At 41.9% G+C, this 19,151-nt stretch overlaps 1 protein-coding gene across 5 annotated transcripts in view; it reads left to right on the plus strand.

The window, feature by feature from the left end:
• TRAPPC9 (trafficking protein particle complex subunit 9) overlaps nt 1–19,151 on the plus strand; it is a 633,394-nt gene that overhangs the window by 424,628 nt on the left and 189,615 nt on the right. The window lies entirely within an intron of this gene.

The raw sequence follows: 19,151 nt of genomic DNA on the forward strand, positions 1-19,151 counted from the left end.
CACAAATTTTACATTTTAACAAGCACTGGGAATTGGAACCAAATAAACCTGGATCTAGTATCCAATTTTGATTCTATTGCAGATTCACTCTATGGTCAAATCATTCACATTTCTTTAATATCATTTTTCTTTCATCTAGAAATGGATGTTTTATTGATACTACTGGAAAAAAATATTTTATTTTTGTACTGTTATTATCTAGTCTTCACTAATCCCTGATGACTTTTTCAGATAGAAAAAGTGACAGAGGGGGCCAGATGGTGGTGCAGTCAGATAAGCACACATATTATGATGTGCGAGGACCCTGGTTCAAGCCCCAGCTCCTTGTAGAGAGTTCACTTCATGAGTGGTGAAGCAGGTCTGCAGATGTCTATCTTTCTCTCCCTCTCTCCTTTTCCCCTCTCAACTTCTTTCTGTCCTATCAAATTAAGTAGAAGAAAGGGAAAAAGGGAAAAAATAATGAGCACCAGAAGCAGTAGATTCGTAGTTTTGGCACTGAGCCCCAACAATAACCCTGGAGGCAAAAACAAACAAACAAATAAATAAATAAATAAATAAATAAAATAAAGGTGGTCCGGGAGGTGGTACAGTGATAAGGCTTTGGACTCTCAAGCATGAGGTCCTGAGTTCGATCCCCGGCAGCACATGTGCCAGAGTGATGTCTGGTTCTTTTCTCTCTTCTCCTGTCTTTCTCATTAATATAAATAAATAAAATATTTAAAAGTAAATAAATAAAAATAAAGACAGAAATGAGTGGGGTTGAGAGGCAAGCAGGAGAGAGAGAGAGAGAGAGAGAGAGAGAGAGAGAGATGATAGAAAGAGGAGTCGGCCGCAAAGCACAAGGACTGGAATAAGGTTCCCGGTTTGAGCCCGTGACTCCCCACCTGCAGGGGAGTCACTTCACAGGCGGTGAAGCAGCTGTGCAGGTGTCTATCTTTCTCTCCTCTTCTCTGTCTTCCCCTCCTCTCTCCATTTCTCTCTGTCCTATCCAACAATGACGACATCAAGAACAACAATAATAACTATAAAAATATAACAACAAGGGCAATGAGAGGGAGAGAGAGAGAGAGAGAGAGAGGTCTTTCATTGAAGCTTTCTCTGCTATTATAGGGCCTGACTTCCAGACTGGCACATGTTCTTGGCAAAATAGGTATACTGTCCAGGTGAGCTATTTTGCTGATCATCCATGGTAAGGTTTTCAATATGGATACAAAGTGTCTGATATAGTGCTTGCCACTAGGCAGGACATTGGATAAAGGTAGCTGCCCCTCATTTTTCTCATGTGTGTAGGTGCTCTAATTGTATGCCAACATCTGCGGTCAGTAATACAAACATGTAGCCCCTGGATTCCTTGGCCTGCCACTCACAGAGATATGTCCTATTTGCCTTTCTTCCTTTTTCCTCCTGTCCAGCTCCTGTCCTTTGAGACCAGTGACCCCAGATTCCTGGTGGCATAGAGCATCTCCTCATGTTTGGTATAAAGTAGGTAGGCAGTACATTATGGGATTGCTAAGTAAATATCAGAACTGTGCTGTGAATAACATGCTTAGGGATTGTGAAGACAAGACAGACAGGTCAGCGTGCAGCAGATGTCACAGAAAGTGTGGCAGGAGTCCTTTTATCAGAGTGGCAGAAGGGGAGTTTATTTCCACACAATGAGCAAAGCTTGGACAGAAGTGGGAGCTCAGTGCTGGCAGCAGCAAGAATTTGGGGACTGGCAGGAAAATGTGGTGGCTGCTTATCACGCACTTCACCTTCACCTTCACCTTGTCCTTCCTTGCCAGCAAGTTCAGTGGAACAGTTTTGCCTCGCACATAAGAACATTTTTTATCTATTGATCGAACACTGGGGCCTGTTTGCTGAGCCAGCAGTACTTGTCATTTCTCCTTGTGCCCACGTGTGTGTGTGTGTGTGTGTGTGTGTGTGTGTGTGTGTATGTGAGTGTGTATGTGAGTGTGTATGTGAGTGTGTGTGTGTATGTGTGTGTGTAGCTGAGTTGGATGTGTAAGAGGAATCATGTCAACACACTCACCCGCTAAATGCCAGATGTGCTTCTGGACACTGCTGCTCTCTCTGCTCTGTTTGCCCCCTGCTGCAGGGTTTGTTTTCTTTTCTTTTTTTTATTTCTGGGTGTGCCACCTTGCTGCTCTCCAAGTGGGGCCGCTGCTGCTCCTTCCTCACGGAGTCCCGGTTGTTCTATGTCACACTGGGGCAACACTTGCTGGCTGTTGTGCGCAGATGCACTAACTGACTTGGGTGATTTGCATCTTGTTGTATAGTTGAACGAAAGCATAGGAAGGGGAAATCAGTGCCCCATATCAAAAGTGGCTACACAATCCCCCTGTTCACTGGGGAGCTCAAGGGTTTGGAGGCAGAAGAACTTGCATTGCACAAGGTTTAGATTTGATAAAATGAATCTCTGGATAGGGTGGCTGTGAGAACTGGCATGAGACAGGCCGTGTAGTTAGTGCTGAGTACAACACTAGCAGCTTTTTCCCCCTATTATTTATTTATTTATTCCCTTTTGTTGCCCTTGTTGTTTTATTGTTGTAGTTATCATTGTTGTTACTATTGATGTCGTCGTTGTTGGATAGGACAGAGAGAAATAGAGAGAAGAGAGAAAGACAGAGAGGGGGAGAGAAAGACAGACACCTGCAGACCTGCTTCACCACCTGTGAAGCGACTCCCCTGCAGGTGGGGAGCCTGGGGCTCGAACCAGGATCCTTACACCAGTCTTCGCGCTTCGCACGCCACGTGCGTTTAACCCTCTGTGATACTGCCCGACTCCCAGCACTAGCAGCTTTTTAATAGCTCCTAATAATTTCCATTCCCCCTGTATATGCCTTTATACATAATCCTAACCTATTCACTAAAAGTTTTATTGAAAAATGTAGCCAAACTATCCCTAAGATTTTGTGAGAGATATATGATAGTTGTGGAAGGATCCAAAATTTAGGTGGTATTATGTTGAACCATATCACTATAACAGTATCTTTTAAACCCTTATTAAATCATTAATAAAAACTAAATACACACAAGTAAATTTTTATTAGTGATTGAATAATGATTAACAGGATTGCCAGATAGTAGGGGTACAATTCCATATAGTTCCCACCACCAGAGATCCATGTCACATCCTTTCCATTGGAAGCTTTTCTAGTCTTTACCCCTCTGGGATTATGGACCAAAATTCTTTATGGGGTGCAGAAGGTGGGAAGGTCTAGCTTCTATAATTGCTTCTCTGTGGGACACGGTCTTTGGCAGGTCGATCTATACCCCGAGTCTGGATAACATGATATCCTTCCTTCCTTCCTTCCTTCCTTCCTTCCTTCCTTCCTTCCTTCCTTCCTCCCTCCCTCCCTCCCTTCCTCCCTTCCTTTCTTTCTTTCTTTCCTTCTGTTGCCCTTTTTGTTTTATTCTTGTTATTGATGTCATCGTTGTTGGATAGGACAGAGAGAAATTGAAAGAGGAAAGGAAGACAGAGAGGGGGAGAGAAAGATAGACATCTGCAGACCTGCTTCACTGCCTGTGAAGCGACTTCCCTGCAGGTGGGGAGCCTGGGGCTTGAACCAGTATTCTTACACCAGTCCTTGTGCTTTGCGCCATGTGTGCTTAAACCCACCGCACTACTGCCCGACTCCCATAACATGATTTTCAACAATAAGCTCACCAGTGAATGTCAAACTATTCTTTGTATACATTTCTCCTTCTTGTCATGATTTATCTTTCCACTTCTCTATTCCTTTAAGCTAAACATTAACTTACTTATTTTAGTACATATATGTTACACATCTGTAGGAACTTTTGTGTATTACATAGAGTAATTCCATTTTATTTCTATATAATGGCGCTTTTTGGGGATATATATATAAACATTTTTGTAGTAAAATGATCACTTTGTTCTTGGTGACCTAAAGAATTGCCCACATTAGGGTTTATAAATGTTCTTCATTTCTGCTAATGTATTTTGTACTTTTACATTGTGAAGAGTCAGTTTTCATGTCATTTTTTTATAAGTGGTATGAGATAGAGAACTTTTTTTTTTTTTTACCAGAAAGCTTGAAAGACATTGTAAAACTATTACACAAATCTGTATAGTTTTTCTAGCTTTAAGATAGGATTATGGTACAAATAATGAAAGTTACAGGTAATGTTTTAATGGAGTAGCTCTTTAAATTGTGTACCCTAATAGCTAGGATATAGTCCAGCTAAGTTCACATAAATGTGCCTGTTTGACTCAGCCTCACCAGCACTGCATTTTCTCTCCTTCTGTCCCTTTCTGGAGCTAATATTTTGTGCCTCCTATTGTTTGCTCAGCACTGTCTTTGAACATGAGCTAGGCATTGAGCATAAATATCCCAGGTGGAATATTTCTTGCATAGACACCAGGCGTGCACGTGCGCGAGCGCACACACACACACACACACACACACACACACACACACACACAATGAGAGGTGCCATGAAGATAAGTGAGCAGGTGTTGGGGAGAGGGCATCTGCTGTGGGGACCAGGTTGCAATGGGTCTGAGTGTCTTCTGGCTGTGGTGACACAGTTAGAGTCACTGATGAGTTTCTGGATATACTACTAAAGGAGAGTGCAGAGGCCAAGAATTGTTAGAGCAACAGATGCAGTGACCCCCAAGATCCCTTGGGGATCTGGCAAATTGAGGTGTTGTGTTGCAAGGAGGGGTAGTGTAGGGAGACAGGCTTTACAGTATTCTGTTGATTTAATAAGTACAACGTGTAAGTAAATATAGCACATTTTCCACTGTTGTCTTTCCATCAACATTGTTTTATTCACACACAGGGTGTTTATTTCCTGGTCCTTGAGGTTGGTGGCTCTCTGTGCACCCCATTAATCTGCAATGTCTTGATGACAGCATTGTGTTCTCCTAACAGAGGGAGAGTTCTGTGCCCCAGGAGTGATATTAAACTGTCTGTTGGCTGACCCAGTGTGTAAATGGGATTCTACTGATGCTTTCCCAAAGTGTTGAGGATTTATGCTCAAGATTTTCCATTTTTATTTCTTACGTCTTTCCATTTCTATTTCTTATGAGTACATTTGTAAGGGAGAAAATGTTCTAACCCCTTATGTGTAGATGCTCTAGAAGGAGACAAATTATTGAAGACAAAACCTTTTCCCCTTCCTCAGAAGATGAGATGGTTTATTTGGTTTTATAGGTCTGATTCATAACACTGTTATTTTTCCTCAACCTATTTTGAAATATAAAAGTCATATTAAGCTGAAAACACACACACACACACACGTACAGGGAATGTAGAAAATAAATACTGAGGAATTATATGTGTTAAGTAAGATCTCTTTATAACATTTTTAGTCAAATGACCAAATACGAAACTTTTAGAAATGTGTAGAGACGATGTCTATCACAAGGCACTTGCTATGGAAAAAGTCTGAGATGATGGGTAGATATCCTCTGCCCTGGTGGCCTCTAATTAGGTGATCAAATTTGAGACTCTTTTGAAGCATGTGTAGACTCTATCATGAGGTTTGTTTATTTATTTATTTATTTTATTATTTTCCCTTTTGTTGCCCTTGTTTTTTTATTGTTGTACTTATTGTTGTTGTTATTGATATTGTTGTTGTTATATAGGACAGAGAGAAATAGAGAGAGGAAGGGAAGATAAGGGGGAGAGAAAGATAGACACCTGCAGACCTGCTTCACCGCTTGTGAAGTGACTCCCCTGCAAGTGGGGAGCCGGGGTCTTGAACCAGGATCCTTATGCTGCTCCTTGCACTTTGTGCCATGTGCGCTTAACCTGCTGTGCTACCGCCAGACTCCCTGATTATGAGGTTTTTAATGCTGGAGATTTTATCGTTCAGACACTGCTTTGCATTTCAGAAAGGGTAGTAAGAGCACAGTCAGAGCCTTAGCTTATCAGTGAACCCTAACCCAGTAATGAGAGGACAAGGGCTGCATTCTGTACAGAGAGGCCCCATCCTGCCATGAGCCCCAGCTTCCCCATGCTGGTCACTGAGGCTTCCCTGGGGAAGGCTCAAGCAGTGAACTAGGACACTTGTTTCTGTGCCCAAAGATGGCTGGAGAACATGCTTCCCCACCTCCCAAACTGCCTTTGCAAGACAGTGAATGCACAGATCTCTAACTGGAAGTGAACAGAAGAACTTCGTGTACTGAGAAGTTATCCAAATAAAACATGATTTATGTAGTATACTATTCACTCACTTAAAACTGCTTAATTTGTTGAGTTGTTCAAACACAGTTACCAAACAGTTTTAGAATTTTTCATCTTCCTCAAAGCAGCATGCCCATGAGCAGTCTCTAAGCCCCTCTACCACCATGCTAGACAGCTGCAAATCTACCTACCTACGCACCATCTACCTCTATGGATTTCCCTGCCCTAGATATTTTATACCAAAGTATAGAATGCAATACCCTCTATCTGACTCTATTCACTTAAATGGTGGCGGGGAATGACTGGAGCATTTCTTTCTTTTTAATAATTTCTTTATTGGGGGATTAATGTTTTATAGTTGACAATAAATAGAGTAGTTTGTGCATGCATAACATCTCCCAGTTTTCCACATAATAATACCACCCCCAGTAGTTCCTCTGCCATCATGTTCCAGAACCTGAACCCCCCCCCCCCCCCCCCGGCCTCAGAGTCTTTTACTCTGGTGCAATACACCAAACTGGAGCATCTTCCATAGCAATATTAAGTTCTAATTTTTAAGTTGATCATTTCATATTGCCTAATAAATAAAACATTTTAAATCTGTGTATTTCCTGAGAGTAATGTTATAAATATCCAAATGGTCCTTGGCAGTGAAGGCTCCCCGGCCCCCAGTTGAGTAGAATGTTTTCAAGGTTTACTGACCATGAAGTCTCGGTGTGATAAGTCTTTGCTGAGTGATGCTCCATTGTATGTATTTGCTTTGCTTATAAGATCAATAGTTTATAGACATTTGGGTTTTGTTTGTTTGAGGTTATTTATTTTTTTGATAGAAGCAGAGAGAGGGTGAAAGAGACCACAGCACTGAGCTTCGTTCAAAGCAGTGTGGGGGTGGGTGGGTATAGGCTTGAACCAGGGTTGCACACATGGCAAAGCAGCCCACTATCCACGTGAGCTATTTCACTGACCCTCATCCAACTGTCAAGGGAGGAGGGAGCAGTTAACTGGGCCCATTCTCCCATGAGGTGCTAGTCTAACTCCTACACAGAAGAGTTGCAGGAAAGCCAGTCATGTTTCAGGGAGATGAGCATTTATTGGGAGAAAGGAAGGACAGAAAAGGAGAAGTACACCCATATGGGCATGTAGACCTCTGAGAAAGAGAGAGGAAGGCCCAGGCCCCTTGGTCTTCCAAGCTTTATGGTCCCTTTAGAGGAAGAGTGGGGGCCTTTAGGGGCTGTGCTTCAGCCTTTGTCTTCAGGTGCTCCATCTGAATAGGAATGGAGCCAATAATGAGAAACCTAAGGCAGGGGCCGGGCAAGTAGCACAGTGGGTTAAGCGCACATGGCACAAAGCCTGTGGACCAGCATAAGGATCCTGGTTCAAGCCCCTGGCTCCTGACCTGCAGGAGGGTCACTTCATAAGTGGCAAAGCAGGTCTGCAGGTGTCTATCTTTCTCTCCCCCCTCTGTCTTCCTCTCCTCTCTCCATTTCTATCCAACAATAGCAATAACAACAATAACAATAAATACAACAACAAGGGCAACAAAAATGGGGGGGGATAGCCTTCAGGAGCAGTGGATTTGTAGTGCAGTCACTGAGCTCCAACAATAACCCTGGAGGGAAAGAAAAACCTAAGATGAGAGGAAGATAGGATACCTATTTAGATATAAATGTTCCTAGGAGACTAGGACTTTAACAATCTTTGACTGAGCTATTAACATGAAAGTAGACATGAATTCTAACACACCTATAGACCCCAACCCTCAGGATAAAGAACAGCTCTGTGTCATCTTCCCCACCACACACACACACACACACACACACACACACACACACACACACACACACACACACACAAGTTTTATCATGGGGTCTCTTACAATCTCACCCAACCTCAGCCCCAACCCAAGGTAACCAGGGACCTCCATGGCTGTAGTCTTGGCTTTTCCAAGATGTCACATACATGAGACCATACTGTCACTTTTGGGAAATGATATTTTTCCTTTTACTCATTATGATTTTGAGATTCATCTATGTTGTAGAATATATCAATCATTTGATTTTTTTAAGCTGAAGAACATCACATTGTATAGCTGTACTCCAGTTTGTGTCTCTATTCATAGCTGAAGTTCAGTTGAGTCCTAACTGTTATTATGAGCAGACTGCTATAAATACGTGGGTGTAATGTTTATGTGAACGTTCACTTTTATTTCTCTAGGGAAAGTACCTAGAGTAGGGTTACTGGGTAATATGTTCAGTATCTATTTAGCTTTTTATGAAACTGCCAGCTGCTTTTCACAGTGACTGTACCTAACAATAGGTAAGAGTAGTTGCCAGTTCTCCTTTCATTGTAATAGACATGTGATGGAATGCTAGCATGGCTTTATTTTGCATTTCCCTGATGCTAAATGGTGTTGAACATGTTTTCACATGCTTAGTTACCTTTTGTTGAATTGCCTTTTCCCCATTTTTATAGTTGACTTACTTGTTTTCTTAATGTTGAGTTTCAAAAGTTTTTTTGTATAAGCAGTTCTTTGTTGACATGTAGTTTGTAAATGTTTTCTTCAGTTTCTTTCCTGAAAAAAAAAACTGTTCTTTTTTTAAAAACTTAAAAAAAAAATTTATTTATAAAAAGGAAACATTGATAAAACCATAGGATAAGGGGAACACAGCTTCATACAATTCCTACCACCAGACCTTCATATACCATCCCCTCTACTGATAGCTTTCCTATTCTTTAACCCTCTGGGAGCATGGACCCAAGATCATTGTGGGATGCAGAAAGTGGAAGGTCTGGCTTCTGTAATTGCTTCCCTACTGAACATGGACATTGACAGGTCTATCCATACTTCCAGCCTGCCTCTCTCTTTCCCTAGTGGGGAAGGGCTCTGGGGAAGTGGAGCTCCAGGACACATTGGTAGGGTTGTCTGTCCAGGGAAGTCTGGAAACATCCTGCTAGCATCTGGAACCTGGTAGCTGAAAAAGAAGAGTTAACATACAAAGCCAAACAAATTGTTGAACAATCATGGACCTAAAGGCTGGAATAGTGCAGATGAAGTGTTGGGGGGGGTGTTCTCGATTTTGTAGATAGCTAGTAGGCATATTTTAGTTATATTTCAAAGGGCCTGTACCTATGCTAGTGGTTTTTTTTTCCCTTTTTTCTTTTTTTTGCCTGAGCCTGAAATCTGATATGAAGGTTTGTGTGTGTGTGTGTGTGTGTGTGTGTGTGTGTGTGTGTGTGTATATATATATATATATATATATATATATATATATATATATATATATATATAAAATGAATGAGAGAACCAGAGCATTACTCTGGCATATATGTTGCTAGGGATTGAGTCCAGGACCTCACTCCTGCAAGTGCACTGCTGCTCCCAGGCTTCTTCCGTTTCTTTAATAACATCTTCTATGAGCAACATAAAATATTTGATCAAATCTAATTTATCAGTTTTTTTTCTTTTTGGGGGTCCTGCTTTTGGTCATGATAGATTTTTTTTTAATTGAAAGTTCTATTGTTTTACATTAAGATATATGAGTAATTTTATATGAATTATTTTGTTTATATTACAGTTCTTTTTATTGCAAAAGGATGTCTAATTGTTCTGACACCATTCACTGAAGAACTATCTTTTCTCCATTGAATTTCTTCTGTAGCTTAGTCAAAAACCAAATGATCACATCTGTGAATTCTTTCTGAAATTTTCAAATCAAAATGTCTCTGTCTATGAAGTGCCTGTTAGGATCTTGGTTGGAATTGCACTAGAACTACAGAACAGTTTGGGAAGACTTGATAAATATATTGAACTTCATTCTCTATAAGTACAGTACTTGCCTTGATTTATTAAGGTCTTTGAAGTTTCCAATCAGCATTTTGTAGTTTTCTACATGAAATTACCTTTATTAGATTAGGGATCTCTCTTCAATTATTGTTTTTTATGTGTGACTTATTAACAACATTTGAATTTTGTCTAATGGTTTTCCCATATCAAAATTTTCTTAAGGATTATTGCTTCTATTCACATGAGGGCTACTTTTCTCGGACTTTTCCCCTTTGTCTTGTTATGACAATAGCTAGTACTAATCTCATTAAATGGTCACGAAAATATCTCCGTAATTTTATTTTCTTATGAGATTATTACATATGTTGTTTTTCAAAAATTTAATTTTTAAAAAAGAGTTTATTGGGGAATAGTCTGGGCCTAGAGATTTCTGTCTCCCCTCTCTTTTTTTAAAAAAATGTATTTTCTAGGTACAGTACTTAGAGGTTACTTATTTTTAAAATAAATGTTGATAGCTATAGGTAATTGATCTGTTTCATCTAAGTTGTCAGTTACACGAGCAGAGTTTTTCTTAATCATTCATTTGCATCCTGGAACATATTTCAAAACTTTTTTTCTCTGATATGAATGTCCTCTTGAGTTTGTCATCTGTGTGTTTTATATTCCCTTGCAAGCTGGCATTTTCCTAGTCCTTCCTGTGCCATGTTATTTTGGGACATATCATGGGCCTTTCAAATACAGGGCAGTGGGATGTTAGGTCTTTTTGGAGTCCCGAGGGGAATGTCGGTGTTTTTGTCGTAGTAGCCTCTTCACACCACAGTCCTGAGTATTCTCAGTAACGGTGCTGCAGCAACACAGTTTTAAATGCTTGTGTTGCTCTCTGTCACAAGTGGGTGGTGTTGCCTGGAACGCTCCCAAGAGCTCAGTTAGCAGAGTTAATGGTTCGTTGCCCAGGACCCATCCACTCCTGTTCCTCTGCTTGGTGAGCCCAGGCACAGGCTACTTCACCACCTGTAGTCTTTACCTCTCTTCTTGCACATTCTCCACAGTGCTTGCCAGGTACCTCCCTGCCATTTCTCCAAAAGTTAAGATTTGTGTGTCTGTGTTTGGAACTAATTAGGCAAAGCCAGAGAGGCAAATAAACATAATGGGGCTTGGCTTCTAGTTGTGGGACCTCAGAGCAGTGGCACCCTTCCCTGGGGACCGTGTGTGCTGTTCGGCCGTAACTACCCTGTGCAGGGCTTAGAGAAATGGGAGATGAAATGGGGGTGGGGCGAACCCATAGAGACCCCTATTTCTGGTACTCCTTCAGTCCACTCACCCCAGGAAGGAGAGGATTTGTTTTGGAGTCCTACCTGCTTGTGCCTTTGGGAACCACTAAGAATCCTAACCAGTGGGGAGATGGAAACTCACTTCCAGTTGGGAGAAGCTTCCATTTCTAGGCTCTTTCCCCAATCTGCCTTCTCCGCTTACTGCTCTTCAAAGAGCCGCTGCTGTGTGCATTCCGTCTTTGATTGATTGTTCCGCCCAGTAATCACAACAGGATGGATTCTTGGTGCTTGCTCCACTCTTTGCAAGGACTGAAGCTCATCTTTTTCTTTTCAGACAAATCGAGTGTTGTCGTTCATCTGCTTTAAGCTCTAAAAATAGCTTCTTGCCATTCCTTGAATAAGACATGAACTTTTGGTAGCCACCTTCCCTCTCTTAACAGATCTACACTGCTCTCCGCCCTGCCGCTTCTGTTCTTTGACCACAGCACGCCTGAGTGTTTTGGTTTGACTGCCTTCTCCCTGGAAACTGCTCTCCCAAGCCTTTCCCATGATTACTACCTTGTCACTTGAGTCTCCACTAAAGTGTTTCATCAGAGGGACCATGACATCTGAAGTCCCTTTTTGCTGCTGCTTATGATTTCATGAGGTGCACTTAACTTTAAGCATATTTTTCTATCACCCGCACCTCACCTTCTGGCTCATGTCCTAGCCCACTCACTACATCAGCCACAGCTGTGGAGCCTCTAGTAAGCAGGGGTGATCTGATGGCATCTTACCTCAACTGACTGAGATGCTCTGAATTTCTGGAAAATTCGACATCCTCTCCCTGATGCTATAGCCTAGGAACTTCCCTGCATGGTGCATTCATGAAGGGAAAGAGAATCAGCTCCCTTGGGGGGAAACTTGGTCCGTGAACAGAGGCTGGTGCGCTGGTTGAGACATGTCCTAAAGGCTCCTTGGAGGGGCTGGGAGATGGAGTGCGGAGTGCCCTGGGGGGACTAGCTTAGTAGCACACCTCAGCAGTGCTCCATGATGCTGTTTTCTCTTCCTGCAGACAGACCCCACTCTTCCTGCCATCTCGCCTCACACTCTAGTTCTGTGCTAGCACTTTTCTCAGACTCTGCTTTGTAGGGGGATAGGGCAGGGCAAGACAGTATTCTAAGAGACTTTAACAAATACTTTTTATTTATTTATTTATTTTTAGAGCTAGGGAATCTGTGCATTGGTGGAATGCCCACCTTACACACAGAGACCCTGGGCTCAATTCCCAGCACCACATGGGAGCAACAAAGACACAGAGCAAAGCAGAGCTGGGTAGATGGTGGAGCCGGGCTTTGGTCCCTCATAAAAATCGTTTTGTACAAGAAGGAAAAAATCTGGCCTTTTTCCAACAACGTGGACAGGGCATGAGGTGATTATGCAAAGAAAATAAACCAGAAAGTGAGACAATTACCAGATGGTTGTAAATGTATATGGAATTTAAATAATCAAAATGCACAAACGAGCAAAACATACCAGGAGTATTTCTTCAGCTTTGAAGAATGTGGTTTCCAGAGGGTCAATCTAAGTATGATGCATCATTTGCTTTATCATCTAAAGGCATCTAGAGACATTGAAAGGCAGAAACCTTTGAGTTTGACATAATCCCACTTACTTTTTGTTTCTTTTGTTGCCTGAAATTTTGTAGTCATGTCAATAAAGTTATTGCCCAGGTCAGTATCAGGAAACTTTTCCTCTATTTTCTTCCAGTAGTTTTTCTTTTTCTTTTTTTCTTTCCAATTCCAGGTCTTGTTTTTAAGTCCTTAGTCCATTTTCAGGGTTTTTTTTTGTTTGTTTTTAATGCGTGTGTGAGGTCAGGGCCCAGTTTCATAGTTTTCCATGCTAGCATTTAGTTCAACATCACTTGCCATTTCCACAGGGTGGATCCTTAGTACTCCGGTTGAAAATTACTTCGCGTATTTTGTCTTGTGACTCATTTGAGAGATTTTTGCCTTTTAAAGTCCTAAACTGTTCAGCTATATATTTTTTCTAAAATTTCTATTTTTTCCTTATATTTACTTAGTTATTCAGTCTATTTGGAATTTACTTTTGCTCACAGTATGAGGCAGGGATATAAATTTCAGTTAATCTATAGAAATATTTGAGCTAGCATTACTTATTAAAGTTTTTTCTCGCTAAATCAATATTGCATCTTGGTCATCTGTCTAGTTCCTAAGTATTCATGAATTTGCTCCTGAGTTTTCTTTTGTTTGTTTTTTTTTTCTTTTTCTTTTACTGCTGTGTTTATCACTACCTGAGTATCACTACCTTCATTAATATTGCTTTGTAACAATTTTGATACCTGGTTGGCCAAAATCCTTTCTGCCCTGCCCCCATCTTTGTTCTCCATGTACCTTGTCCTTTGGTCTTACACACAAAAATTTTAGATTCAGCATGTCAGACTTGCCCAGAATTGTGTTGGAATTTCTATGTAGTTGTGCTGAATTTATATAAATTTTGGGAAGAGGCAGTTTCTTAAGAAACATTATCTTCCCATCCTGGAACATAATATATCTCTGCATTTATGCATCTTCTTTAATATAACCCCATAAAACTTCAACTTTTTTCTACATATTTGTCTTACTTAAGGAACATCTCCCTCCCCCCCTTTTTATTTGACAGGACAGAGAAAAAGAAATTGAGAGGGAAGGGGGGGAGAGAGAGGGAGAGACCTGCAGACCTGCTTTGCTGCTCATGAAGCACCCCCCTGCAGGTGGGGAGTGGGGGTGGGCGTGATCTGTGTGCCTAACTGAGTGTGCCACTGCCTGGCCCCTTGTTAGATTTATTTTTAGGTGCATCACTATTGTAAATACATTTTAAAAAATATTTATTTATGTATTTATTCCCTTTTGTTGCCCTTGTTTTATTGTTGTAGTTATTATTGTTGTCATCGTTGTTGGATAGGACAGAGAGAAATGGAGAGAGGAGGGGAAGACAGAGAGAAAGACAGACACCTGCAGACCTGCTGCACCTCCTGTGAAGCGACGCCCCTGCAGCTGGGGAGCCGGGGGCTCGAACCGGATCCTGGCTCGAACTGGGATCCTTACGCTGGTCCTTGTGCTTCATGCCACCTGTGCTTAACCTGCTGTGCTACCGCCCGGCTCCCTGTAAATACATTTTTAAAAAGTGTTATCTTATAATTGTTTTAGTTGCTATAGAGAAAGTTTTTATTTTATTTTATTTTATTTTATTTTATTTTATTTTATTTTATTTTATTTTATTTTATTTTACTTACCAGAGTACTACAGAGCTCTGGCTTATGGAGGTGCTGGGGATTGAACTAGGGATCTTGGTGCCCCAGGCATGAAAGTTCTTTGCACAACCACTATGCTATCTCCCCAGCCCAAGAAGGTCATTGATTTTACCTATTGAAAGATAGGCAGAGGGGGATGATGGCAGGGAGGGAAGGAGAGAGAGAGAGAGAGAGAGAGAGAGAGAAGGAGGTGCCACCAAGCTTTTTCCAAAGTGGTGGGAGCTTGAACCTGGGTCGGGAGTATGACAAAGCTACACACCATCCAAGAGAGCTATTTTGTTGGCCCTAGAATGTGTGTCTTAACCCTCCCTATCCAGCAGCACTTTACACCTTTTTATCCTCATTTGGCAAAACAGGGCTCAATTTTTTAAAATAGATTTTAAACTTGCCTCATCTTTCCAGCCATCTACCTTCCCAAGTGGGTGGCTTCCATGAAAACAGTGAGCTTATTAATCTTCATCATGTCCATATGCCAAGCGCCTGGGCCAGTATCAGGCACACAGCAGGCACTCAGTAGATATTTACATTTGTCAGATGAATTAGTTAATAAAAGTCCCAGTTCTGAGTGGAAGAATCAGTTTGCTCTAACAACATCGAGGTGGTTTTGCCTGCCCTGTTCATTTCATCGGCACTGTATTATCCCCTTCTTCTTGGCAGGCTCATTCCTCTCCCTCAGTCTTATTCTGGATTTCCCAAATCCAAGCTTGCTGTCCCCCAGTGTTGGACCTTTGTCTTCTCTATCCCTCAGCATTCGGATGCCTATGCTCCTCAAGGCCGTGCTGTGCTTTCCCTTTTTTGCAGGAAGTTTTCTAGGGCACGCCTATAATTTAGAAAAATAGACCAAGTAAAAAACAAACAAACAAAAAACCAGAAAGAACTCAGTCTCAATGATACGCTCAAACAGAGCATAAGACTTTAAAGAAAATAATCCAACACACACACACACACACACACACACACACACGCACACACATGCAATGACAGCGTGGTATGCACACAATGCTGCTGAAGCTTGGGAAAAGGAATTAACTTATGAATAATAGATAGAAAGCAAAGAGTCACCGATAGATCATCATATCAACACTTAGCAGGAATAAAAGCATTAGCTCAAACCACCCCCACCTTACTCCATGTGTAGGAAAAAAAAACAAAAACCAAGGGCAAAAAAGTTATGTATTGTTCATTCCTATGTGCTTTTCTAACTCCTATATTCTGTGAACAAAAGCACCATATAATTGCACCCTTTCTTCCCTGCTTTTAAAAATCACTTCGATTTTCCTCCTCTGATGAATGTTGTATGCGTCCCCCTTTCTGATGAAAGAGTTTGCTGTGATTAAAGATTTCATGAAGCTTTGACAAAGGCAGACTAGATCTTCATTATTGAAAGCTCATTCTTCTGTGAGCTGAGTGAGGAGGCCTCTTGTAGGCAGCTGTCAAAGCTAATGAATATTTTCCTAGTGGCAAACTTGTGGGGAAGACAGAAGCACCAGAGAACCCAAAATTAGCCAATGTGAACCCACTCTTGTGCAGATAATGTGTCGTACAACATCTACTCAGTGCTGCTGTCTCTTTCCTGGGGAGAGGAGGGGCCACAAACTCATTCTGAAAAACTGCTACTTCACTTACGTCCAGTGGTCTTTTGAGGATGCCTGTAGGGTGTGCATTGCATGCATGTGTCCACCTCTGACCAGGTCTGCACTCTGGCAACCTCAGTGCCCATCTCTGGAAGGAGTAAAGACCACGGCTTGGTTTTGGACTATGGGTCCATCTTTGCCTAGTGGGAAAACTAAAAACTTTTGAGTTTTGAGTCTTGAGTCTGTTACTCCCAAGTTTCACCTTCTTCACAGGGCAATGAGGCAACAGGATCAACCTCCAAGAGCTTTTGTAAAGACACAAAAGTTGCAGGACTCCTCCACCAAGCCCTGGTGGTCCTTTCTGCCCTTGTCTTTAGCAAACAGCAAACCCTTGCACTGCACGCTAGAAACACATGCGAAAATTCAGATGCCCTTTTGAGAGTCATGTTGTGATGTCAAGCTAAGCTGGAAATGACCCAGACAACAAAACCATTTTCTGATTTCTTTTTTCTATTAAAAAATTGAATTTCGGGCCAGATGGTGGCTCACCTGGTAGAGCAAAAATATCACCATATTTGAGGACCTGGGTTCAAGTACCCAGATTCCACCTGCATCAGGGAAACTTAATGAGTGGTAGAGCAGGGATGCAGGCATCTCCTCTCTCTCTCTCCCCCTCTCTCAACCTCCCTCCCTCCCTCACTCCCCCTCTTTCTTGCTCCCCCCTTTTACTTCTATCAAAAATGAAAATGAAAGAGAAAGGAAGGGTGGGGGGAAAGAAGGAAGGGAGGAAGGATGGAAGGAAAAGGGAAAAAAAAATTGACCACTAGAAACAGTAGAGCCTTGGTAGTAAACTAACAAACGCAAAAGACTTACCGTGATCCTTCCCTCCACCCAGAGAGGGCAGCTTCTGTCTCTGGGACTGACTTCTGTGTCTTTTCTGCCATGGGCTCAACAGCTGTTTCATTATTAGATCAGCAGACAGTTATTGATTACCTGTCTCGTGCCTACTGTGATACTTGGCATTTGGGATGCGGTGTTAAGATTCTGTCCAGTGTTTAGTTGTAATGGAAAACTAACAAGTGGTGACTCACACAAATGAAGCAAATGTTGTTGATTTTTTGTATGGCACAAGTAGCTAATGAGTCCAGAGGGTGGGAGGGAGGCACTTGGGACTGCTCACAGCTATTCACAACTTAGCCTTTTCCTAGACTCCTCCAGACCCCCACTGCAGCGCATATTGCGTGACTCTTGTCTTTATTCTCTCTGAGTGGGTGCTGGGTCTCTCAGAAGTGCACTCATCTCTCTGGAGGAAGCACAAGGAATTGAGGGTAGGGGTGAAGGATGAGGATGTCTCCTCTCCAGGCCCTGCCTTCTGATTTGAGGTGAAAAGTCTTCTGTTATTCTGTTGACCTGAACTTCACTGACAACCCACCCAGTAGTGCCCTTTACTAACCAAGTGACCTTGTAGGTGAGGAACTATCTCAACGGGTACAACGCCCAACTTGTATGCCTGAGGTTCCTGGTTCGATCCCTGGCACTGCATGTACTGAAGTGGTGCTCTGATTGCTCTTTTTCTTTGACCCCTGCAAAACTTTCTATCTCTTTCTCTCCTCCCACCCTCTCATAATCAGTTTTAAATAAGTGGCCTTGGGCAGGTGACTAACTCTTTGAGCATTAGATGGCCTGAACCTTAAGACAACTGTGAGACATAGACATTGTGTCATCAATCGATGTCATGTGGTAAGCACCAATGGAAACTGAATTCTTGATTTTCACTGGTTGTCCTACAGAAAACCAAAATAATGAGGGGCAGATCCAGTGTTTAAAATCAAGCAGGAGTGAGGGTAGGTCAACTCAAAGAGCTACATGGAGAGACTCTGTTGCTAGAGACTCAGGCAGGCACCTCTGTTTCTTGATGGAGAAACTTACTTAATGCCTGTACCCACCCACTTACTCACTGTGTGCTGAAGGGCTCATGATGTCGGTGGAATGACACCATATGCTATTTCTGTAGGTGTCTTATGGCTCAGGTGTTTCAAACCTTGACAAACTTAGTCACTTCCCCAGATCACCTAGTTTGTAAAAACATAGTTAAGTTGCAAGCACATCTCCCTAGGCCCCCAGGATTCCAGAGGACCTGATATCCAAACCTATTTTTTAGAGTTCACAACTCCTTGAGAATGAGTCTAAGCAAACCCTTATGTCGATGGGGAGTTTGATTTTTATTAGTGATTTAATAATGATCAACAAGATTGTGGGATAAGAGGGGTATACAGTTCCATATAGTTCCTACCACCAGACCTCCATATCTCATCTCCTCCATTGGAAGTTTTCCTGTTCTTTATCCCTCTGGGAGCATGGACTGAGGATCATCATGGGATGCAGAAGGTGGGAAGTATGGCTTCTGTAACTGCTTCTCCATTGGACATGGGCATTGACAGGTTGATCCATACCCCCAGCCTGTTTCTATCTTTCCCTAATGGAGTAGGGCTCTGGCGAGGAGGGATTCCAGGACATATTGGTTAGGACATATGCCCAGGGACGTCAGGTTGGCATCAGGGTAGTATCTACAAACTTGGTGTCAAAGTATTGGAGCTGGAGGGTTGATATCCCAGGCCTGGTGTCTCTGGACACAGTCCAAAGTGAAACATGTCAAGGTGGCACTGGTTGCATTGATTTGGAAGTTCTCGCTATAGCAATCAGGCAAGAGAAAAGAATACAGACTGGGAGGGAAGAAGTCAAACTCTCAACTATTTGCAGATTATAAATAGCATACAGAGAAAAATCTGAAGTGCCCAGCAGAAAGCCTCTGGAAATTATTAGGCAATATAGCAAGGTGTCAGGCTACAAAATTAACATACAAAAATCAGTGGCAATCCTTTATGCAAACACTAAGTCAGAAGAAGATATCCAGAAATCACTCCCATTCACTATAGGAGCAAAAAATCAATAAAATATCTGGAAATAAACCTAACCAAAAAAGTGAAAGACTTGTATACTAAACCTATGAGTTTCTATTCAAGAAAATAGAAAGTGACATCTTGATAAAGCACTCCTCTGTTTCATCAAGCA

The sequence above is a fragment of the Erinaceus europaeus genome, chromosome 8 (assembly GCF_950295315.1).
Source record: "Erinaceus europaeus chromosome 8, mEriEur2.1, whole genome shotgun sequence".
NCBI classification, from domain to species: Eukaryota; Metazoa; Chordata; class Mammalia; order Eulipotyphla; family Erinaceidae; genus Erinaceus; species Erinaceus europaeus.